Consider the following 25,813-nt stretch of genomic DNA (forward strand, 5'->3'; position numbering starts at 1 on the left):
ATTGTAAGAGGGTCCCTTTGCCTCTGCCGTACGACCGGTGGGTCCAGGAGGGTATTCCTGATTCCGAAACTGAGACTGTGCCTCGTTTTCTGCCTTTTAGCGATGCACGTTTAATGGGGACAAGTTCTGCGCGTGAAAGCGACGATCTTCTGCAAGAAGCTGTGCCAACGTCAGTTCGATTGGACACTACTGAGCCTGAACTCTTATTCCGAGACCAGACATCGCCTGGGAAAGGCCGTTATAATTTGCGACCAAGAGTTGTGGGACTAATAAAATGAAAATCCTTTTCTTTGCTATTTTTGAAGGTTCAGCTCTCCCATCTGAGAAACTGTTTTGACTGATTTTTGTTTTTCGAACCTTCATCCGGGTTCAGCTGAAGGGTCGCGGTGTCAAGTCTTTGGAGTGCAAGCCGAAGACACAAGGTCGACGGTTCTGGTTGGTCCTAGGGCGTTTCCCTGGACTGACAGACGCATTCCTTAGCACGAACACCCTACCGCCGTGAGCAGCATGGTTAGAGGATGGAGTTTTTGGAGATGGAGTGACCTGTTGAAGAAATGAATTTTAGAAGCAGAATGTGTAAAATTATGAGCAGAAAATGTTTTTTAATATTGTGTCTTGTTATGTTACTTAGCTTGATGATGTTTTTGATGAGATATATTATATTCTCTTTTCATGTGACGTTTGCACCCACTACACAACCCATACCTTCTTCTACTGTTTCTTCACATTCTTTTCATCCTTTGCCTGAACATGAGTCCATTAGGAGATTGAAATACGCTAATAACTCCTTCGTTCAGCTTCTGCACCAACACCAATTAGTAGTGAACACAACTAACTGTTGGGTGTGTGGTCTTATGCCTCATACTACTGATAAAGGTATTCCTTACCTGGTCTTGCCATTCAGCTACAATGGTTCTGTGTGGGCATACAGAATGATGTTCATCTATGCTCGTGAAATCCACCCCCTACATTCTGTGAAGGACAATCCAACGAATAGTGCTCTAGTTAAGGGCATAGTCGACATGATTAGAGGAGCTAGTTCCTATGAGACAACCCCGAGAGATAAGACACTAGCGTATATTGGATGGAACATAACTGGATATGGAGTTAGTCTGAGTGAAAACCAACGAGCGAAAAGATCCTCTCCGATCTGGATCATACCCCATCAGGGTCATCTTTGTCTGCAAGGTAATGGCAAGAATCCGAGAGCTCAGTTAGAGAAGAGTATCTGCACTGAGACGTATGTTTTTGCGTCCCAGACTTCCCCATTGTTTCTAGCAGCTAAGGGTACCTATTTTGTCTGTTACGATAGAGCGTACACATGGTTGCCCCCTGATTTCTCGGGCACATGTTTTGTCTCGTTCCTGTTGCCTCCCACCTACACAGCTGCGGCAGATTACCACAAGACAAGAGTTGTTAGAGGTGTCTTCAGTAAGGAAGATACTGCAGGACAAGAATTAGGAGATTTCTCGAAGGGTTTTCTGCCAGTTTGGGGGCCTATGGTTAACAGCAGGAACATACGGCAATTGACGAGAGTGGTTGAGTCCACCATAGTTGAAACTGCCGGTGCCCTTAGTATCTTGACTGCTGAGCTCCAGTCGGATCGCCTTATGACTCTCCAGGACAGGGTTGAGTTAGATGTCATACTTGCAGATCGAGGTGGGGTATGTAAAGTAATCCAATCAAGTTGCTGTGTTTTCATTCCAGACAATGCTCCCACGGTGTACCAGGCCATTTCCAAGTTACATAAGATCTCCGAATCTATACACGTGGATAAAGGAGATTGGTCGTTGATGGGATGGTTCTGGGAACTGTTATTCACCTGGGGATGGAAGATTCTGAAGGTCATTGGGATGGTTTTAGCGATTCTTTTCCTGTTCTGTCTTTGTGTGCAGTGCGCTCCTGCTATATGTGGCCTCTGTGGTACTACGTGTGCAAGGAGCCCTGTCCCAAGAGAGGTACTAAGCAATAGGATTATGCTTCAACAACATCTTGATGATTTGATGAATATAGACCTGGACTCAGATTGGCGTGAGTGTAGGTTATTGCCTATGTAAGGGCAAAATGAGGGTTTGAGGCTCCGAGATTTCTGAACCCGTTCCATAAAGGTCGTCGTATCGTGACGATTTTGGTATCAGCAGACCGAAAATGGCGAGTATAATATGTGCGAGTGTTTTCGTCATGTTCAAGTGATGGATTCACCATGAAATATGGGATTTCGTTCTGAACCCTTGGGTTCCATTTTGTGTATGGCAGCCATTTTGTGGTTGCCCTCACATAGGCCGATGACCACGGCCGAACGAGTCTTTTAGCACACGTACACTTTAGCTGACTTCTGAATGACCCGAGCGAACGGACCCTCTTGCCTGAAGCCAAAGTCGTTAGGCCAGTTCTTTTCCCAGTAGCTGATCAAGATTACGGATCAAGGCACAGGACATCATAAACCTTTATTGCACACAACTATGTCTTATCTTACTCACACCTGTCTCTGCTCCTTTCTTTATGGTCCGTTTACGGTGGGGAGGTGCCCGTTTTTATTATGGGTTCGATCGACCTATCTGATGAAGAATGTTGGGTTCGACCAATAATTGATAGTGGGCTGGACAATGAAATGTGGGTTTGTCATGCAATGCTTTTTGTCGTGTACACATGGGATTGATCAACTGTAAATAAGGAATGTTTGCCTGAAGCACAATATTTGGTATAAAAGGGATGACTTGCTTTATAAAATTGAGCAGTCTCCTGAGAACTCATACCGTATTGACTTCTAGGATTTCTGTTACTGGCTGCAGCCAATAAAATTTGATCTCTGACGTCACCAAGAAGTGTCCCGTGTCTCTGTATGTCAAGGCAGGTGGACTCGGAGATTTCGGGCATTTCCCCTGGCGCCGCTGGGTCTTAAATAACCCGGTTCTTCATTTGAAATGATTGAATTAATCTCAATTACTGGCTTTTGCTTAGGCTGCACTCCAGTACATCGTTATTTACACGCAAGACCACTCTAGACAAAGATGCGCCTTATGAAAATCAGTACCCACCCAGCTCCTCATGAGTACAGTCTGTCCCGAACTGCCAGGTGAGGCCCCCTCCAGAAGGGACCACTTTCAACCCAGACCAATTTTTCCCTGCTTGGGGCTCATCAGTAAGGTGTAGCTTGAATCTTATGACAAAAACAAGAGCAAAACCTCTAATCTGACCTGTAAATCCTTCAATGTAGAATTAATCTGAACATTTCACAGAGATGCAACCATGATAGGAAATATTTACATAGACATATTATTCTTTAGTTTTTCATTTATTTTCATTGTCATACTATAAAATTGAAAAAACATTTTTGGCCCTATACATCTGGGATCCCTGCACAAAGAAACATAGAAGGAATAAAAACTAAAAGAAGAAGCTACATACAAATTCAAATTTTCCAAGCTTTATTCGATTTTCACGTGTTAAAAATCATAAAAGCAATTCATACAAAGGATATATCCATACAAACTTACATAATATTTAAAAAAAAGTATTAAATCCATTGGAATGATTCAATCGAATAATAGATAGTTCATAATAAGCTCCGTTGTTTCAGAACACTTTAAAAATTGTCATAGTCATTATGCATAGAGGGTTTCCCAATAGTTGCAAGTTCAAATACGCAGGCCTACACTGCCGCCAGGCCCCACCTCTCAGATATTGTTTTATCCATCTGGAGCGTTCCTTATTATACAATTTGCAAAACAAAACCAGGTGGAAAGTGGTCTGGGAAGACACCTTATCACATGGGCAAACAGCCAGAGTTCTGCTCCAATCGTTTTTGTTTGGGAATGAAACTATATGGTGAAAAATATTGAACCTGAATCTAGTGAGGATAAAACGTTCAAACCCCAAAGTCACAAGGTTTAGGTAAGGTTGTATTTTGTGGGTAGTCAGCAACAGCTGGTGGTCGAGCACAGATTTTTTGCTGACTTCACTTCCAAACCTTACGTTAAAATGCTCCATGCATAGTTTTTTCAGAGCTTTCTTCGGGATTTCCCCAATGGATTCAGGATTGTTATACCATTCTGGCCTATCAATGTCCATTAGAACTCTCCTAACGTACTCCAGCCATTTAATACATTTTACACTGTCTAGGGCCATAACGTCGCTGATTATTCCTCGATTTAGGCCCAATTCTGGTGTCGCCCATACTCTGCGCCAGAGCAGAATTGGCTGAGTTCTAATCAGGTCTGTCAGATGTTCCATTCCTAATTCTGCATGGCAATTGTAGACCGATGTGTTCTTCGGGAGGGCCAGTAGATGTCTTAAAAAGTTTTTTTCTACAATTTGGAGCGATGTTACATCTTGGTACCCCCATACACCTGCTCCATACAATGCGATGCTTCTGCATTTTGCCACGTATATATTGAGCATAATTTCAGGTTGTTTTTTGCCCAATTTGCTTGCAAAATGTTTTATGGCCGCAATGGATCGCATAAAGGCTAGAGTTCTATTTTTCACCTCGGAAACCCAAGCCCCGGATGCCTCAATTGTGACCCCTAAGTATGGGAATGTTTTAGTGGCTTGTACTCGGAGTCCCGCCACGTCTAGTTGGTTAAATCTGGCTCCACTTTTACCACAACGCATCACAAAGGTTTTTTTTTAGCATTGAGTTTAAGGCCCCTTGCTTCCATGTAATCTACATATTTGATTAGGGCCCTTTGAGCTCCGACCTTCGTTCTAGCCATTAACACGGCATCATCCGCATACAAAAGTGAGAAAATCTGCCTCCTTCCAAACCATGGTGAATCAATATTGCAGGCTCCCAATTCCTTCTCTAAGCTGTTGGTATATAATGAGAAAAGGAATGGGGCCAGCACGCAGCCTTGTCTCACCCCCTTTTGTATGCGGAAAGACCCGGTACATTCCCCCCCAGTCCAAACCTGACTTTGGCGGTGGCATTAGAATATAATTGTCTCAAAAAGAGAACAATAGCTGGGTCCACGTTCATCTCTTCTAGTGTTTCCCAAAGTTTGGTATGTATCACACAATCAAATGCAGAGGAGAGATCCGCAAAAATTGCATAGAGACAACCCTCTTTTGCTCTAGTATACTTCCCTTGTAGCAGGGTAAAATTTAAAACTTGTTCGACCATACCCATCCCGGCCCTGAACCCGTATTGAACGGGTGTTAAAATGTCATTTTCCTCTGCCCATGACTGCAATTTAGTCAAAACCACTCTGCCTGCGATTTTCATTAGTGAGTCCAACAAAGATATGGGTCTATAATTTGATGGGCTTTCCCTGTCTCCCTTTTTGTATATTGGGATTATTAATGATTCTGCCCATGTTTTTATAAAACCTTTTGAGCAACAAGCACCCAGAACCCGGGAACAGACTGGTGCCCATAAGTCAGTATTCATCTTGTAAAGATCGCTAGGGATCCCGTCTGGTCCTGGGGCTTTATTCTTCTGTGTGGAATTTATTGCCATTAGTACCTCATCTAAGTTGAACTCAATTGGGATTGGACAATGGTTACTCACTAATTGGGAGTCCTCTTGGGTGTTGCAATATACACACGAAAAAAAATCCACCCAAGTTTTTTCGTCGATGGCTATTTCCATCCTTGCTGCCACTTTATTATTTAGGAACGGTAGATTAACTACCTGCCAAAATAATTTTGCGTCTCTGCTCTTCGCAGCTTCCACAAGGTCTTGCCATGCTTTTTCTTTAATTGCCTTCTTTCGTTGGTGCCTAGCTAAGTTGTAAGTCTTTCTAAGTGACCTAATTACAACATGGTCCCTTATTGTTGCACTCAAAGCCAGTTTGAGGGCCTTATGTGTCTTAGTGCATTGAGTGTCAAACCAGCCCATAGAACTATTACTTTTTTTAGAGCGTGTCCTGGTCAAGACACCCTGTATGGTGCTAGTAATGTTACTGAATGCTTCCAAGATTTCATCGTTTGACGACTTTTCCCCTAGACACACCAGGTGTGAGGGAAGAGCACCTTCCACAATTTTCTGGAGGGTTTTTACCGGGTCTACCATACACCATTTTAGGGCAATGCCATTTTGCCGTGCTACAGCAAGATTTTTCGACCATGCCAGGGTCTCAGTTATTGTGGTGATTTTAGATCCTGGAACACTAACAAGGATTTTTAGCGGTAGGTGGTCACTCAGACTGATAGTAAGGGTCTCATAATTTACCACCCGGCCACCAAACATATTTTGCAGGATGATAAAATCAATAGCTGAGTGAAGTCCCCTTGCTAAAAAGGTAGAAGTGAACTTAACCCTGGGAGTGCAAAGCCTGTTTGCAAAGCCCAAATCAAACTTGGCCATAATGCCATTTAATATTTCCCCTTTGTCATTATGTTGGAAGTGACTACTATCCCCCAGATCCCCCTCCCCGTATTCCTGGAAACCACATGTTTCACTCGTGCATAAATTTACGTTAAAATCACCTACCCAGACCCATATTAGGTCTTTCCCTTTCATGGGTTTTACCTCCCCTAATTCTTTTGTCAATTTTGCTAGTTCTTCCCTAAAATTAGAGTTCTTGATATTATTATAAAAATTAATCACTATTAAAATATCGCTGGAATTCAAAGGAATGGTAACCATCTGAAAGTAAGGTGAAGTTGATCTTCCAAAGCTACTACTAGTGTCTAAGCGGTTAGACACGTACACGCATAGTCCCCCTTTATGCCTACCATGACTAGAGGGCACCGCAGGAACATGGAAAGTCTTAAATCCATCTATGTGTAGCTCAGTAAGTACCCAGGTTTCCTGAACACATAATATGTCGATGTTGTTTGCAAACTCTCCCCACGCTGATTCTTGAACTTTATTAGCAAGCCCACACACATTCCACGACACTACACTTACTTGGCGTTCATCTTTACCTTTATCTTTGAGTTTAGGTATGTGTTTACTTTTGGTTATTTTACACGAGTTCTTCTTTATTGTGTCATCCTTCAAAGTAACCCCCTCAATAAGATTTCCCTGCACCCGGGCGTCCTTCCACGTCCTATTTATTTTCTTGGACCCCAATTCCCTGGTTCTAGTTGTAATGGTACCGATTTTAGGGTGCATCTGCTCGGATGCGAAACATTCGAGTACAACATCCTTATCCCCCCCCCAAATTGTTACCTGGTTTAAAGTCAGGACGGCTGAGTCAATCATTTAGGTCCATGCCTGAGAGGGGTTCATAAAGGGATTGTATCGGTACGTTCCAATATTCGATCGGATTTGTGGGATGGTGGTCATATCAAAAGGAGTAGCAGATCTATATTGAGGTAGGAAAGAGGACTGATAATTATTTATATAGTGTCTTGTAAGATTAGGGTGTGGTTTACTGTTAGGGAATTGCTGGGATTCGGGGCGGCCCTATTTTGGGGGGTAGGTACGGGGCCTCATCAGGGCTTCGGGGTAAAAGTAACATAAGTTTCTGCCCTCCTTTCTCCCCGAATACCAATCACAGATGTGGTTTTCAACTCTATGGTCTCTGAAGTTTATTATTACCACATCTCCCTCTATATCTTTGGGTCTCACCCCAACCCAATCACACCGTCTAACAGACGCTATGTCCCCATTTAAATGTGGTGGGAGAGGTCTATTATTCCGCAGCCAGTGTATGACCTTATTTTTTAGACTGGTGTTTAATTCTATACTAGCCACTGTTATCACCGGGACGCCAGTCAAGATGACCGCATAAATTGATGATTCTGGGGGTAAGTCAACATTTCCCTTTAGTTTTGTTTTTACCCTATTCTGTGGTAGTACGTTTGTTACCCTCTGGGCCGTAGGAAGAATGGTTTTCATGGGCGCTGGCGTAACCTTACCCTTTTGTAGTGCTTGTGTGGCCACTGGTTTAGGGCTATTGTTAATCGTGTTTTTTTTTTAGGTCTGTCCTGTCTTGGGATCAAAGTGTGCTGTGCCGGTTGTATTTTGGAGGGACCACTTTCCTTTGTAATATTTTCTTTCAGGGCTTCCTTAGGGGTGTATGCTTCTAAAATATGATCCATGTTTTCCCCTAACTTTTTAACCCTTTCTAGAAGTGGCAGCATTAGAGATTTCAGGAGACGTTCAATGTCTTCATGTAGTCCTTTGGGCAGCCGTGCTTCAGATAACATACTCATGTCTGCTGATGGGTTATTTAATGCATCTACCTCTAGTTCCTTACTAGTTTTGGTTAAAGAGTTCTTTGTTAGTACGGATGAGTTTATGCATGCAGACTTTTTCCTTGCCCTAGCATTCTTCCTTTTTTTCCTTGGTGGCGAGTGACACACTTCTTGGCCTTTCATTTTCTGTGTCTTTTCTTTGGGAGGACTGACTATTTGCAGTGATTGAGTTTCCATTTGTGTAGCCTCCACCGGGAGTTGATTCGATGCCAGGATTGGGGAGCTTAAAATAGGCTGAGTGACGTGATCCAACACTATAGGTGAATTCAGGTCAATCAGCCAGTTTGATGTAGATGGTAACTCATTTCTGTGGGTAACATTATTTGGCCCGTTTATAGTTAATATTGGTGGGCCTTCCTGGAAAATCAGAGGGAAGTCATCGGTGTTAAATAAATCTGCATCCGACTCTCCCATAGGTAGACCGTTATCTGATAAATGAGGTGTTATTACCTCTTTTTGTGCCGGGGCTGGGAGTATGTGTTTGAGTGATTCAATAGAGAAGCGACGCTCAGCTCGCTTCTCTGCCAACGTTATCTCTCTATCTATTTCCCTAGTCGCTCGAGCGAAATACTTATCTAGAGACCCTAGTATAGTGACCCCTACAGTGGGAGGTAAAGGAGAATTTAACCCTTCTGAAGACATGCTAGTGCCTCGGGTAAATGTTAAAAAAGATAATAAAAAGATGGTAAGTGGTTTACAGTCAAGGTTAGTACAACCCTCCAAAAGTTAATATTTATCCTTGGACGAATAAAAAATCCGGGATGATGGCAACTTACGTTTCAAGTTACGGCGGCCGAGTAGGACAGGTTGGAACGTGAGACCAACGTTAGAGGATGGGCCCAGCCCAGCCTCCTTCGGCCACCGACGGCCACAGACGGCCCGCCCTTTGCCCGGGCTTAGCCCCGCGCACTCCCGCGCAGTGGGGTTCTCCGTTACTTGAGACGTGAAGGCGTGATTAGGCGGGGCGGGGCGGTCAGGGAGAGCGGTCCAGGTGACTCGGCCTCGGGATTACCGGGACTCCTGGGAGAGCGAGTCCCGGTCCCAGCGCTCGCAGCCCTGTCACTCACCCAGCAGGGGCCCACACGCCGGATTCACATCCTGGACGATGCGGGACCCGCGAAGCGGGTTCCGCAAGGAGTTGAAGAAAAACCTTTCACGAAGGGCAGCAAAAAGGTCTGTAAAGCATCCCACGTAGCAGCAGCAGGCAGAGTCTTTTCAAGTGATTAGGCGGGGCGGGGCGGTCAGGGAGAGCGGGCCAGGTGACTCGGCCTCGGGATTACCGGGACTCCTGGGAGAGCGAGTCCCGGTCCCAGCGCTCGCAGCCCTGTCACTCACCCAGCAGGGGCCCACACGCCGGATTCACAGCCTGGACGATGCGGGACCCGCGAAGCGGGTTCCGCGAGGAGTTGAAGAAAAACCTTTCACAAAGGGCAGCAAAAAGGTCTGTGAAGCGTCCCACGTAGCAGCAGCAGGCAGAGTCTTTTCAAGTGATTAGGCGGGGCGGGGCGGTCAGGGAGAGCGGGCCAGGTGACTCGGCCTCGGGATTACCGGGACTCCTGGGGAAGAGAGTCCCGGTCCCAGCGCTCGCAGCCCTGTCACTCACCCAGCAGGGGCCCACACGCCGGATTCACAGCCTGGATGATGCGGGACCCGCGAAGCGGGTTCCGCGAGGAGTTGAAGAAAAACCTTTCACGAAGGGCAGCAAAAAGGTCTGTGAAGCGTCCCACGTAGCAGCAGCAGGCAGAGTCTTTTCAAGTGATTAGGCGGGGCGGGGCGGTCAGGGAGAGCGGGCCAGGTGACTCGGCCTCGGGATTACCGGGACTCCTGGGAGAGCGAGTCCCGGTCCCAGCGCTCGCAGCCCTGTCACTCACCCAGCAGGGGCCCACACATCGGATTAACAGCCTGGACGATGCGGGACCCGCGAAGCGGGTTCCGCGAGGAGTTGAAGAAAAACCTTTCACGAAGGGCAGCAAAAAGGTCTGTGAAGCGTCTCACGTAGCAGCAGCAGGCAGAGTCTTTTCAAGTGATTAGGCGGGGCGGGGCGGTCAGGGAGAGCGGGCCAGGTGACTCGGCCTCGGGATTACCGGGACTCCTGGGAGAGCGAGTCCCGGTCCCAGCGCTCGCAGCACTGTCACTCACACAGCAGGGGCCCACACGCCGGATTCACAGCCTGGACGATGCGGGACCCGCGAAGCGGGTTCCGCGAGGAGTTGAAGAAAAACCTTTCACGAAGGGCAGCAAAAAGGTCTGTGAAGCTACATACAATATAGTACCCACCAAGTGAAATACTTGGAAACTCATTTACAAATGATCATGTGGGATTCTCCGATGTATTGATGTCTTTTGTTGTTTTTTTCATTGTACTTTGTTACTGGTATGAGTATGTGTGTAATTAGAATGAATGAGGTAGATTGAATGATAGAGAGATTGACAGCACTGTGGAGCTTTTATGTGGGGTTCAAAACAAATTTATCACTGTAAATATTGAGTATTTATTATTAAATCAATAATTTTTTTGCTTTATGTTAAAAATACCAAAAAAATGTCAAAAATGTTTTTTCAATTTTATAGTATGAAAATGAAAATAAATGAAAAACTAAAGAATAATATGTCTATGTAAATATTTCCTATCATGGTTGCATCTCTGTGAAATGTTCAGATTAATTCTACTTTGAAGGATTTACAGGTCAGATTAGAGGTTTTGCTCTTGTATTTGTTGTTTATTTCTCCCCCTCTAGACCTATTAAGCAAACTCGGGAGTACCCTCATTATAAACGCTTGAATCTTATGAAACAGTGCGTACAGGACCCACTTCTGGGTATACCTGTCATACTTCGGGCATCAACTGCAACAACAACAAGGAGGAGGATGGAATGCTTGAATTAAATCATTTCAGCCACTGGGCCAGCATGACCTTCTTTATAGGAGGCCCTAAGCAACATAAAGACTGTAAGACAAGCAACCACTATGCTGTATAGATGATGCAAGAGGTGGCACTGACTCTCCTGGAGAGTTGGCCTCTAAGCCTGAATACTACGAAGAATTGAGGATTTTGGTGTCATGATCTGCTCAGCCATTTTAAGATGTACGGTAGTTCGGAACATGACCACCATGGCACCTTTTTGAAGCATTAGGGACTTCATGCCACTGTGTTTACCTAGAAAAATACTTTTTTCCAATGCACTATTATTAACGGCACCTGAAAAGAAAAAGGTGTCTTTACAATGACAAAGTACCCATTGTTGGTTCATCCTCTGTGGAATGGGAGCAGTTATCCTTCCTCTGACTTGTCTACTTATATCTGTGTCTCTACATTTACCTACTCTGCATCAGTTGTGTATTCTCGACTGCTTCCAAGGTAAGACCTGTAATTGGTGATAGGGAATTAAAGGCCATATTCTTTTTTCCTGTCTCTCCACCTGCCACTAATAGTGGTCCTCACACTTTTTGGATTCGCTTCCAGCCATTTGTGGACGGGGCACTAAGCCCTCTTGTGTGCACAATAGGATCAGTGACATGGGCCTCACAATGACTACTAGCGTTCAGCAGTGCTGTAACCAGTTCCTTTGGGCACTTTAACGATTCTATATCCATTATAAAAGAGAACCCTGCCCACCTGCTGTCTTGCTGCTGGGCTCGGACCCATCCTTTTGGACACCCAGATGGTGGCCAGCAAATCTGGGTGTCTGTCCAACCCCAATGTCCAACGTTAGAAACCTCGGAGTCATCTTCGATGACAAACTCACATTCAACAGTCAGATCAACAGGCTAATCTCTACTGTCTGGTTCATCTTGAAAATGATTAGAAAAATTCACCCATTTATCTCTCCTGACGCAATTAAAACCCTGGTCACAGCCTTGGTCCTCTCGAGATTGGACTTTGGGAATGCCCTATACTTGGGGATACAATCCCAACATCTATTAAGACTGCAACGTCTGCAGAACGCGGGAGCCAGACTAGTGTTGGATATCCCTAGGTTCAAACAGTCTCCCACTTTAAGAGCCTTCCTCTGGCTTCCTGTGAAAAAGAGGATCGAGTTTAAATCCCAATGTCTGGCTTTCAATTCTTGAGGACACACCTTAAATGGTACGTGCCGGCCAGAAGTCTAAGATTGGCACATGCAAAACGTCTGCATACCGCCAGGTTCCAGTAAGCCCGTTGGGGTCAATGAAGTTTCTTGGTGAGAACAGTTAAGATATGGAACCAGATACCCACCGCCATTAAGAGCAGCCCATCACTCCTTGCCTTCAGAAATACGTTAAGGACTTGGCTCTTTGACAACTGATCCTTTCTGAATCACCCATCTGCACCGCTCAGATCTTCTGCCTCTAGCGCCAAGAGGCTCTTGGGCAATCGTTGTGCTCTATAAATATACCAATCAAATCAAATCACCCTGACAGAGTGATTGGCTTACCCACATCCCTGCTTGAGTCTGCATCTACCCTCAACCCTTGATCGGTCATGATTTCACCCACAACTTGGGTTCAGTTTTGTAGCACACCCTCCACAATGGGGCCTTCATGTCACGCTCAAACTGCACAGCCGCGGCCCGTGGAGGGAGATGCGGTGAGGCAGACAGGCAGGGGCAGGGGAAGGGGTAGGGTGGGGGTGCTACAAATGCGACGCAGCGCGCGCTACGATATTTGTTGTATTTATTACATTGTTTACTTACTTCCAATTATCCATATTCCAGTTTTTAGCACCCCCCACCCTGCCCCTCCCCTGCCCCGCCTGTCTGCCCTACCGCTACTCCCTCCATGGGCCGCGGCTGAAACTGCACGGCCCGACGTGCGATTTTGCGTATTCTGCCTGCATGGCAACAGCTGCACCAATATTCAGTGTGCATGTGTACTCTGGACCAGCCATTGGAAGGTGGCCATGTCATCCTCCATGCGCCCAAAGAGCAAAACAAGATATCCATCACCTATGTGAACTTGATCCTCAGTTGTTCATAAATCTACTTGATAACTCATCTGAGATGTATATGTCTGTAGAGATTTGAGTGTGCTAGGATGGTGGTACTTTAAAAATGTCTATCTCTTAGCCTGTCAGTAATAGATAATTTTTGCCCTATTGACTACCTATTCCACAGGTCATTCAAGCAAAGTCTTCATTTAACAAATGGAAAATAACTCACCATGTTTTTAATTTTTTTTGAGCTGAGGACACTCTTTTAGAGGTGAATATTTTGTCTCAGCAGTCTTTGATCTGTTAGTGGCCAAGGCTCTATCAATGAAAGTTATATGTTGTTTCAGTGTTACAGCTGTCTCAAGTTTTCTGTCTCTGGTTTTATTCTTTTTTACCAAAGAGAATTTTCATAGTTGAGTGTTATTTATTAAATACATGAGAAATTTACTTTTATTTGATTTATTTTAAATCATAAAAGGGTGGCACATCCACCAATATGCAAAACGTACAAGAGCGATTATATCAATGCATTGATTAACATGAATCTCAATAAAATTTACATGAAAACAAGTTAAAAGGATAGAAATGGATTGATGATCTAAAAGAAGACTTGTACCGTAAGTCGAATCCAGTGATTTCCAGGATAAAGTGCTTAGTGCTGTAAATTAATAGTCTGCAAGAAAAAGAAAAAAAAGGGTGCATTTCGACTTTAGGGTGGAGACTGGTACCGTTGATAATTTCCTTTAGTTTCACCGGGGTGAAGTATGTGGGGCTGTAAATAAATGGACTACAAAATCTTAATTGCAGTTTATCACCTTGTGTTTTCAGTTGATTCTAACTGGTTGTCCCTCTTTCCTAGTTCCTTTGCTGCAATAGTCAGAAACGTTATTGCCTTACGAGCCAGTTGTACTGTTGATCTTCCTAGGCCGTAAAAAGGGCTTTCCGGATGTGTAATAATGCCGGACGAATACATAGTAGGTGGAGTACTGACTCTTCCCTTTGGCCACACAGGCAGCAATCCATTGTGGGCCAAGCCCGTTTCCATTTCTGGGTAAGATCTTTTGAAGAAAACACACCCAGTCTTAGTAAAATCAATTTCTGATTTGTTTGGTTTGCAAAATGTTCTGTCAGGTATGGTTGAGGTTTTAGCTTTTTATATGTTGGCATTACCATCCAGGCACTAGTTTTTGAAGTCAAGGAGGCTTTGTCTATTACCAGAGATTGTAGCTTGATCGTTTTGTTGACTACTTGTTTAAATTCAGGGTAAGAAGAGATTGTATTCCAAGCGTCCTCTAGTTTTAGAGCTGCAAAGGATTGTTTTAGGGAAAGCAGACTCTGTTAGTTGGTCTGGATTGCTTTTCAACCTCCAGCCAGCAATTATGTCTTAAAGAATCTTCCTCTGCTGCCCTCATTCTCCAATAATATTTGACAAGTGCCCTTTATCTTGTTGGAATCTGATTTTTTAACCCAAATTCCAGTCTGATCAAAGCTTGTGGAATATGGCACAGAATTAAAAATAGATTAAAAATAGATTCTTGAAGAGGCTCGTTTGAGCAGTATTTAGAATTGTTGCATCCTTTGTGTTTAGAGTTCAGAGCCTTACGTGATTGATGGCAAAAATGTTGCCGCCACAACTGTTAATAAATGTGTTGAAATGTTGCTCAGTTTTATTTGCAGAGTTTTAAATGTGAATAATAGCGTTTTTTCTTTGACTTTCCCTAGTTCTAGATGTTGCTTGAAACTGAGGCGTTGATCTAATAGTACCCCCTGATATTTGTATGTTCTCACCTGGTCCAGGGGGTCACTGTTTATCATCCAGGTAAATTCAGGTTGTTTTTTATGTAAGTTTGGAAAACACATAACCTTTTTTTCCGGAAATTTATGATTAGTTGAACTGAAGCTGTATATAGTGCTAATTGATTCATCAAGCGCTGTAGACCTCTGGGCATTTGAGATAGCAGCACAATGTCGTCGGAGTATTGCAGGCTTGTTATTTGAACTTTGCCAGGTTTTGGGGGGTCTCCTTGTGCTAGGCTAAGGTTACCATCTAGGTCGGCTGTGTAGATGTTGAATTAACAGGGGGCCAAAACACACCCCTGTTTTAAGCCGTTTACGGTCAAGATTTTATTAGTTAAACTTTGCCCATCCCCCATTTTTATTTGGACCCATGTTTTTGAGTATAGATTAATGACTGCGTCTAACAGTTTCGTGGGGGTTCCCCAAGACTTCATTTTAGCCCAAAGCATGGATCTAGGGACCTTATCAAAGGCTGCTTTGAGGTCTACAAAGCAGGTGTACAACGTTTTTAATTAACTATTGCTTGGTTAGCAAATGATCTCTGGTTCAAGACAACACAAAGATTGAATGGCTGAAATGTTGCTAGCTCATGGGATCTTCTCATTAATCATCAACTGAAGGGTATGAGGCTGAAGCGTGGTGCTACTCCATTCATCATCATTTAACAACTGAAGGCTGATCATTATCTGAAAAAGAGGAATCAAAATCGAGGAACTGTGGCATGGAGTGAATGGTGAATGGAGGCAGATCAGGTAACATAGAATAGTACAAAGAGTCTTACAAAATGTAAGAAAATAGGTTACACATGGAATAGTCATTCTGCCAGCCTTTCATGGAGACATCATGCAGGAAGACACTCAGGAAGGGAACCTGGGCAGCAAAGAGAAATTAGATATTACGTGTAGTATATATTCTTGCTTTATAGTTAAATATATGTTGTAAGAGTACACACCAATGGTGACACCAAGATCACCAAAATCTTTATAATGCATCAAAGTTGAAAATCATTAAAGATAATTTAAATTATTGTGCCCATAAAAGAGCAGGACATTTGATCAATGCAAGTTATTTCAGGATGACACAGCTTCAGGTTAAGCACAGCAAACGCCAGCTACATTGAGATTAATCTAGGATAATAATACACTGGTAGCTACGTGGAGTGTGCACAGCAATGCGAAATCACCATGCAGTGAAGTGGATAAGGCTGGCTGCCATATAGTAGAGACTGCATGAAGCAATATCTGAGTGAAGAAATAGGAACACATCTAGGGGAAATGGCGTCAAATGGTCACCAGATATAAACCAGATTTACTGTTGGAGTGTGCAAGTACTCACACAAGCACCCACACTACCCTAACAAATTGGCATTGTGCAGAGTGGTGCAAATGACAGTACTTATTCAGGCCCATATTTATGAAAGTGTTGCGTCGCTTTTCACTATTCAATGGGGTACATGCATGATGCAACCCTAAATGCATTTTATCAAGTCGTGCAAGGCCACCTTGCTTGGCATTAAGTGCCTTGAGAAATGTAGAATAACGCAACGCAGCGCAAAGCGCTGTGTTTTGTTACTCTGCCCCAGGCTGGAGTGGAGTTCCATGGGTGGTGCGTGGGTGTTCCCATACAAATCCCATGGATTTGGACGCATTCCCAAATTGTGGTAGACTTGGGCAGGCACCTGGTGAGGCACAACAAATAGAATTATGTTTATTTCTCCTAATTTTTCCTCTTTCTATGTGGAAAGAGCAAAATGCCTAGGGGGATTTTTTGTACAGGAAGGTTTCCCTTCCTGCAAAAAAACAATCCTCTTTACAATGCAGGCACCCTTGCACCACAGTGCAAGAGAGCCTGTGTTAGCGCCAGACAGCACATTATGTACCATTCTTAGGAAAAAGCAGGAAAGTGCCGTATTATGTCAGTCAGTCAGTCAGATTAGCTTTATTCGATTTTAGTTTTAAAAATCATAAAAGCAGCAACAATACATAAGTAAATGCCTTAACATTTCATATCAAAGTTAATATCAACTATTAAAACAGAATTAAAAAGGTCAACTAATCATATTAAGACATAACATAAACGAATAGGACAACTCTAAAAACAAAAGGGTCATGCATACAGTGCCACAAATTAGCTTGAGGTTCAGGGGGAAGACATCAGGCAAACCTATATCAGCAGTTTACTTATTAACTGCATACTACCATGTAGGCTAGTACTCATGGATGGCCTCATTATAGATGGCTCTCAGAGTGGCGCTAGGTGCACAAGATCCCCTTCCCCAGGAGTTGTTTTTCTTTACCGTTGACCTGAGTAACGGGATGCGTGGGAAGCTCGGATAGAAATCGTGCAAGTCCCAAATACAAATGGGGCCATCTCCTACTTTAGGCTGGCAAAATCGTAGGTAGCGGGCAATGTTCCTGTTCTTAAATTTAATTAACACCAGGTCCCCAGAGGTGTCTTTGGGCAGCGTACCTAACCACCCCACCCTCCTAACGCTCAGAATTCCACCATCTAGATCAGGTGGCAAAGGTCTGTTGTTCTGGAGCCAGAAAATAGCCTTATTTAACAGGTCCTGATGGGTTTCATGTTTTCCCTGGCTAAGTGCAGGGACCCCAGAGAGGACAGTCACATATGGGGCGGCTTCGGGAGGTAAGTTAATACGTGGCATCCTTTCTGGATTGGCTCTGGCCACAATGTGATTAATTAGCGGGGATTTTAGTGCTACTTTAGGGCCTGTTACGGTTGTAGTTTTAAGAGGTAGTATTTGAGTTCGGACATTCTTACGTATGGTTGGCCTAAACTTTTCGGGGATAATGGGAGGTTTAGGGCAAATGGGTGTTGCCATCTTATTGGTTGGTGGAGAATTCCTTTTAAGTGTTTTCTCAATGCTAGTCAGCCTGTCCCCCAGATCATTAATTTTTATAACCAAAGGTGATATGACAGATAATAACAATTGCTCAAACTGAGCCAGTAAGGTCAGTTGGGATGACGATACAGGGTCATCTATTTTATCCACAGCCATATCCACCGTTGTTTTAATTGGGTTAGAGGGGGATAATATAGGGCTGGTGCACAATTTTTGGATTTTTGGTTGATTCTCGTTATCATTTTCCCCGTCATGTTTCCTTTTAATATTAAGACCCCGAGACAATATATTGGCCCCGCCTCCCAGCTGACCCGCCCTCCCGGCTACAGATTTAAGGAGGACGCTGCCAGTGCTTCTGGAGTGACCACAGTGCCTTCCACGAGGCCTGGTCACCCCCCCTGCTGCCACTCGCCTTCCTGTCTGCCTGCCTGCCGCCAGAGCGACCCAGCCGCCGCTGAGCCGCCCATGATCGCCGATCGCCGATTCCCGCCGCTGCCTCCCTGCGGCCCCGCCCACCTCCATCCCATTGGCCGCCCCGCTCCCGCCTCCCAGCTGACCCGCCCTCCCGGCTACAGATTTAAGGAGGACGCTGCCGGTGCTTCTGGAGTGACCACAGTGCCTTCCACGAGGCCTGGTCACCCCCCCTGCTGCCACTCGCCTTCCTGTCTGCCTGCCTGCCGCCAGAGCGACCCAGCCGCCGCTGAGCCACCCGTGATCGCCAATCGCCGATTCCCGCCGCTGCCTCCCTGCGGCCCCGCCCACCTCCTGCCCCGCTCCCGCCTCCCAGCTGACCCGCCCTCCCGGCTACAGATTTATGTCACCCCCCGAGCGACCGCGCAGCGGACGCGCGCAGCGGGAGCACCGAATGAGCGCCGAAGGGGCGGCAAAGGTAAGCCGGTCGGCGCCCGTCCGCGCCTGGACCGCGCCCAGTGCCAGGATCCCTGGCCCCCACCGACGAAAGCCGACCCGACGGACCTACAAACGCCACCGAACTCAACGCACTCAACACCGGCCGAATCCCGGGCTGCTACCGAGCCACCCCGAGACGAACCCACGGACCCTTCAGCTGCCACGCCTGCAAGTTCACCTGCATCCGGACCAACCCCGCACCAACACCCGCCAAGCCTAACACCAGCAGCAACCACCTGAAGTGCATCCTCCTCAACACCCGCTCCGTCCACAGACACGCCATCGAACTCTGGAACCTCCTCGACACCATAGCCCCTGACGTCGCCTTCCTCACGGAAACCTGGATGAACGACTCCTCAGCGCCCGACATCGCCATCGCCATCCAGAGGGCTACAAAATCATCCGAAGGGACCGCATCTACAACACAGGAGGAGGCATCGCCATCATCTACAGGGACACCATCCGCATCAAGACCGACACCGACGACACCCTGACAACCGCCGAACACCTGCACTTCCAGATCCACACGGACCCCAAGACCACCCTCAGAGGCACCCTCATCTACCGACCCCCGGGACAACGCACACAATTCAGCGAGGACATCGCCGACTTCATCAGCCCGCATGCCCTCCCCTCCGCTGACTACATCCTCCTGGGGGACATCAACTTCCACCTGGAGAACAACAACGACCGCAACACCATCACCCTGCTGGACAACCTCGCCAACCTCGGTCTCAAGCAGCTGGTGTCCACCCCCACCCACCTCGCCGGACACACACTCAACGCCGTCTTCTCATCCAGCAAAGACATCACCTTCAACCACGCCACCGGACTCCACTGGACGGACCACAGCTGCGTCAACTTCACCTTCAAAAGAACGACGATCCACCACCACCAGCAACAGGTTGCGCGAAGAAGCTGGAACAAGATCACAGCCGACCAGCTCGCCGCTTCCCTGAGCCAGCACCCTCCCGCCAGCTCAGCGAACCCCAGCCAGGCCGCCGACAACCTCACGAAGTGGATCACCAACTGCGCGGACGAACTCGCCCCACTGAGGACCCCGCCCAGCAGACCCGGCAGCAAGAAGGCCCCATGGTTCACCGACGAACTGAAGAGCTCCAAGAAGAACTGCAGAGCCCTCGAGAAAGCCTGGAGAAGGGGACCAACACCGGACAACATGACCACCCTCAAGCTTGCCACCCGGAAGCACCACCAACTGATCCGCGCCACCAAGAAAACTGCATTCAAGGACCGGCTGGACATCAACGCACACAACTGCAAGGAACTCTTCAACATCGTGAAAGAGCTCTCCAGCCCCAACGCCGGAAACAACGACATCACCCCGTCGCAAGACCTCTGCAACTCCCTCGCCTCCTACTTCCACAACAAGATCGCGGACATACACAACAGCTTCAGCACTCAACCGACGCACGCCACGACCGAACCACCGCCCCCCCACCACCACCCTCCGCGCCTGGACTCCGATCTGCACCGAAGACACCGTGCGCATGATGAACTCCATCCACTCCGGATCCCCATCCGACCCCTGCCCTCACCACGTCTTCAACAAGGCCGACGCTGTCATCGCACCCCACCTGCGGGACATCATCAACACATCCTTCGACACCGCCACCTTCCCGGAGAGCTGAAAGCACGCCAAACTCAGCGCCCTACTCAAGAAACCTACAGCGGACCCCACCGAACTCAAGAATTACCGCCCCATCTCGCTCCTCCCGTTTCCAGCCAAAGTCATCGAGAAGACCGTCAACAAACAGCTGGCCGCCTTCCTCGAGACGAATGGATCCCTCGACCCCTCACAGTCTGGCTTCCGTGCCAACCACAGCACCGAGACCGCCCTCATCGCCGCCACCGATGACATCCGAACCCTGATGGACAACGGAGAAACAGCGGCCCTCATCCTCCTAGACCTCTCCGCGGCATTCGACACCGTCTGCCACCGCACCCTAGTGCAGCGCCTCAGCAACGTCGGAATCCAGGAGAAGGCACTGGAATGGATCATCTCCTTCCTCGACGGAAGAACACAGAGAGTCCGTCTACCACCGTACAAGTCAGAGGCCACCGAAGTCATCTGCGGCGTCCCTCAAGGATCCTCGCTGAGCCCCACCCTCTTCAACGTCTACATGAGCCCCCTCGCGGCCATCGCACGCCAACACAACCTCAACATCATCTCCTACGCCGACGACACCCAGCTGATCCTCTCCCTGACCAACGACCCCGCTGCCGCCAGAGCCAACCTGCACGAAGGGATGAAAGAAGTAGCCGAGTGGATGACGACCAGCCGCCTGAAACTGAACTCAGACAAGACGGAAGTCCTCATCCTGGGCTCCTCGCCCTCCGCCTGGGACGACTCCTGGTGGCCCCCCGCCCTGGGCACCGCACCCAAACCGACAGAACACGCACGCAACCTGGGCTTCATCCTGGACTCCTCCCTCTCCATGACCAGACAAGTCAACGCCGTCTCCGCATCCTGCTTTAACATCCTGCGCATGCTACGGAAGATCTTCTGGTGGATCCCCACCGAGACCAGGAAGACAGTCACCCAGGCCCTCGTCACCAGCCGACTGGACTACGGCAACGCCCTCTACGCCGGAACCACCGCCAAGCTCCAGAAGAGACTCCAGCGGATCCAGAACGCCTCAGCCAGACTGATCCTCGACATCCCCCGACGCAGCCACATCTCAGGACATCTAAGAGACCTGCACTGGCTCCCCGTCAACAAGAGAATCACCTTCCGTCTCCTCACCCACGCACACAAAGCCCTACACGACCAAGGCCCGAGCTACCTCAACAACCGCCTCAACTTCTACGCCCCCAAACGCCACCTCCGATCGACCAACCACGCCCTCGCCGCTGTCCCCCGCATCCGAAGAGCGACAACAGGAGGAAGGTCCTTCTCCTACCTGGCCGCCAAGACCTGGAACTCCCTCCCGACCGACCTGCGCCTGACCCAAGACCACCTCTCCTTCAGGAAGAAGCTCAAGACCTGGCTGTTCGAGCAGTAGCAGTGCCCCACCCCCCCCCCCCAAGCACCTTGAGACCCTCCGGGTAAGTAGTGCGCTCTACAAATGTCTTTGATTGATTGATTGATTGAGTATTGTCTGTATTTATAATTAAATCCAGCGGGGTTCCGTTTGAATTGTCTAGAACACTGCCCGAAATCGGGGGTGGTGAAACATCTGGGACATACTTTGTGCCACACAGGGCATTAAGCTCCTCCCAGATGGACATGGTATGTATTCAATACACCAAAAGGCAGCGGTTAACAATACAGTACGAGTCAAAAAGTGAAATGTGTCTCGATACCTCCTCCAATGAAACAGTCAGGTGGGGTGGCCCGTCCCGTCCTCCTCTGGCCTCTGAGGGCCGCAGAGGGCCCGCCCTTTGCCCGGGCTTCGCCCGGCTCGTCCCGCGCGTGTCCCGCGACGTAGGGGAAGCGCCGGTGATTTAAGCACCTCCGTGCACATCAGCCGGCGTGTGTGGGCAGGGCCGCCGGGAACTCTGGGGGATGTAGTCCCCCCGCTCAGCGGCCGCGAGGTGTAGGCGGCGGAGGGGGTACCGAAGTGCCCAGAAGGAGAAGCGCTCGTGAGCGCAATGCCCAGCTGCAGGTTCGCCCAGGTCAGGGCAGGTTTCAGCAGTCCCTCGTTATGAGTCACCCGCTCTTGCAGGGGAGCGCCGGTGATTTAAGCGCCTCCGTGCGCGTCAGCCGGCGTGTGTGGGCAGGGCCACCGGGAACTCTGGGGGATGTAGTCCCCCCGCTCAGCGGCCGCGAGGTGTAGGCGGCGGCGGGGGGGACCGAAGTGCCCAGAAAGAGAAGCGCTCGTGAGCGCAATGCCCAGCTGCAGGTTCGCCCAGGTCAGGGCAGGTTTCAGCAGTCCCTCGTTATGAGTCACCCGCTCTTGCAGGGGAGCGCCGGTGATTTAAGCGCCTCCGTGCGTGTCAGCCGGCGTGTGTGGGCAGGGCTGCGGGAAACTCTGGGGGATGTAGTCCCCCCGCTCAGCGGCCGCGAGGTGTAGGCGGCGGCGGGGGGGACCGAAGTACCCAGAAGGAGAAGCGCTCGTGAGCGCAATGCCCAGCTGCAGGTTCGCCCAGGTCAGGGCAGGTTTCAGCAGTCCCTCGTTATGATTCACCCGCTCTTGCAGGGGAGCGCCGGTGATTTAAGCGCCTCCGTGCGCATCAGCCGGCGTGTGTGGGCAGGGCCGCCAGGAACTCTGGGGGATATAGTCCCCCCGCTCAGCGGCCGCGAGGTGTAGGCGGCGGCGGGGGGGACCGAAGTGCCCAGAAGGAGAAGCGCTCGAGAGCGCAATGCCCAGCTGCAGGTTCGCCCAGGTCAGGGCAGGTTTCAGCAGTCCCTCGTTATGAGTCACCCGCTCTTGCAGGGGAGCGTCGGTGATTTAAGCGCCTCCGTGCGCATCAGCCGGCGTGTGTGGGCAGTGCCGCCGGGAACTCTAGGGGATGTAGTCCCCCCGCTCAGCGGCGGCGAGATGTAGGCGGAGGCGGGGGGGACCAAAGTACCCAGAAGGAGAAGCGCTCGTGAGCGCAATGCCCAGCTGCAGGTTCGCCCAGGTCAGGGCAGGTTTCAGCAGTCCCTCGTTATGAGTCACCCGCTCTTGCAGGGGAGCGCCGGTGATTTAAGCGCCTCCGTGCGCATCAGCCGGCGTGTGTGGGCAGGGCCACTGGGAACTCTGAGGGATGTAGTCCCCCCGCTCAGCGGCCGCGAGGTGTAGGCGGCGGCGGGGGGGACCGAAGTGCCCAGAAGGAGAAGCGCTTGTGAGCGCAATGCCCAGCTGCAGGTTCGCCCAGGTCAGGGCAGGTTTCAGCAGTCCCTCGTTATGAGTCACCCGCTCTTGCAGGGGAGCGCCGGTGATTTAAGCGCCTCCGTGCGCATCAGCCGGCGTGTGTGGGCAGGGCCACTGGGAACTCTGAGGGATGTAGTCCCCCCGCTCAGCGGCCGCGAGGTGTAGGCGGCGGCGGGGGGGACCGAAGTGCCCAGAAGGAGAAGCGCTTGTGAGCGCAATGCCCAGCTGCAGGTTCGCCCAGGTCAGGGCAGGTTTCAGCAGTCCCTCGTTATGAGTCACCCGCTCTTGCAGGGGAGCGCCGGTGATTTAAGCACCTCCGTGCGCGTCAGCCGGCGTGTGTGGGCAGGGCCGCCAGGAACTCTGGGGGATGTAGTCCCCCCGCTCAGCGGCCTCGAGGTGTAGGCGGTGACGGGGGGACCGAAGTGCCCAGAAGGAGAAGCACTCGTGAGCGCAATGCCCAGCTGCAGGTTCACCCAGGTCAGGGCAGGTTTCAGCAGTCCCTCGTTATGAGTGTCAAATACGGTGCATTACTGGCTTTTCCCTGTCGTGCTGTGGAGCCAGGTGACTTGCTGCGCTGCATGACATATTGGTAAATATGCACCTCACTTTTCTTCACAAATGGCTTTTAGTGCCTGATGGTGGCCCTTGCAGATCAAAGAACTCAGTTTGTACTGCAGTCAGAAACTGGATTATTAATTTGGGAGGGGCCTACCCCCAACCAACTTAATAACCTCATCTGGTTAGGTCACAACACAGTTCCAAAACCCTGCTAGCAATACTACAAGCAACAGGCATTTCCACTCAGAGAAATGTGTGTTAAGTTCAAGCAGTACAAAAGAGCACTAGAGGTAAGGACACAACAACATTTCCATATTTACAAAACGCATAAAAAATTTGATACGCAAAAAAGGCACAAACAATTATCAAATTGTATAATGGGAACTAGGGATATGGATTTTAAAACTTTAAAGCTGAAAGTGCGAGGAAAATAGACAGCACTAATTGAAAGTCACAGTTCATATTTGACCATGACAGTAGGCACCATTTAAGGCTGACTGCAAATGGAGCAGAGATCATATAGGGCAAGTGGGATACACCAGACAAAGATTTTACCTTTGGACTTTTTTCAGTTCTGAAAATCCCTCAGGCCTTGGGATTTTCTTCCAGTTGTTTCAACCCAGGACCAGGAATATTCTGAAGAAGTAAGAATGAATTCTCCCCTTCCCTCCCATCTTATCCGTGGCCCAAGCCAGCAATTGGAAAATTCCCAATAACCAATCCTGGCAAATTTCTAGCCAAAAGCTACCCTCCTTTGACAGCACTTCCTATCTCAGTTTAATGCAAACCTTTCCAAAATGCACTGCCATCTTCCTGCTGCTTGGGCTATGTTCCTGATTTCAAACACTCTAATGTGGAGAAAGATGTCTTCCTCTCAGACAGTGTTGGTTCTGGTTTACTATCCTTCTGGGAGCCCAGCCAGAAAGCCTAGGGTGTCTAAATGCATGAATGGGTTCAGTTTTTGAGATTCCCCATTTGTGATCTCCATTTTGAAAAAGGCAGATTTAAATGTGTCCACTGTATAGTCAGCTATTCATATCCCCCTTCCAGAAGTATCTTCTTTGCAATGTGGTACCATTTCAACCTTCTTGTTCCTAGAGGCAAGTCACTGTCCTACAAGAGAACAGTTGTTAATAACCAGGCTCCGATGTGTATTCTATTCTCTAGAACAGGGCCACTGGGCAAACCGGTGCAAACCCGGTGTGCTCTCAGGCAGCACAAAGTACAGTTTTAAAAGTAGTTTTTTCTTTGAACCTAACAGAAGTCTACTTTCACCACTGAATCAGAGTTCGTACAGCAAGTGGAAACTTTCATTGAACGTTCTCTTCAATCAGTCAATCAATCAATCAATTTCCTTTATTTGGCTAAATGATTCATAACTATATAAGGTACACAAAACATTGAACTGGATGTTTTTGCTGAAATGTAGTACTCTAATTCATGTCAACTGTATAATAATAAAAGGTTAAGACCATGCATTAATACATGTTTTGGTTAGTGATTACCTTTATTTAACAGTGGCTTCTAAACAACTGGCAACAGAGAAGCAGGCATACACATCAGTCAAGAATTGCAAATACATCAGGGCTGGGTGTACCTGCTTAAAATTCAGCCCCTAAACAAAGGCACAATGAATTCATGGCTAGTTTTTTTAAATAAATGCTACAAAATATAATAAATTGCATGGTATTTTGAGGGGAAAAGCCATCCACAAAATTGCAGGTCGGCTATTAGACTGAGTTGAATTGACAATTCACAATAAAGGTTGAATGACAGATGCATGCATGGCTAAATCATGCGTGCCTCTACTAT

The sequence above is a fragment of the Lissotriton helveticus genome, chromosome 2_1 (assembly GCF_964261635.1).
Source record: "Lissotriton helveticus chromosome 2_1, aLisHel1.1, whole genome shotgun sequence".
Taxonomy (NCBI): domain Eukaryota; kingdom Metazoa; phylum Chordata; class Amphibia; order Caudata; family Salamandridae; genus Lissotriton; species Lissotriton helveticus.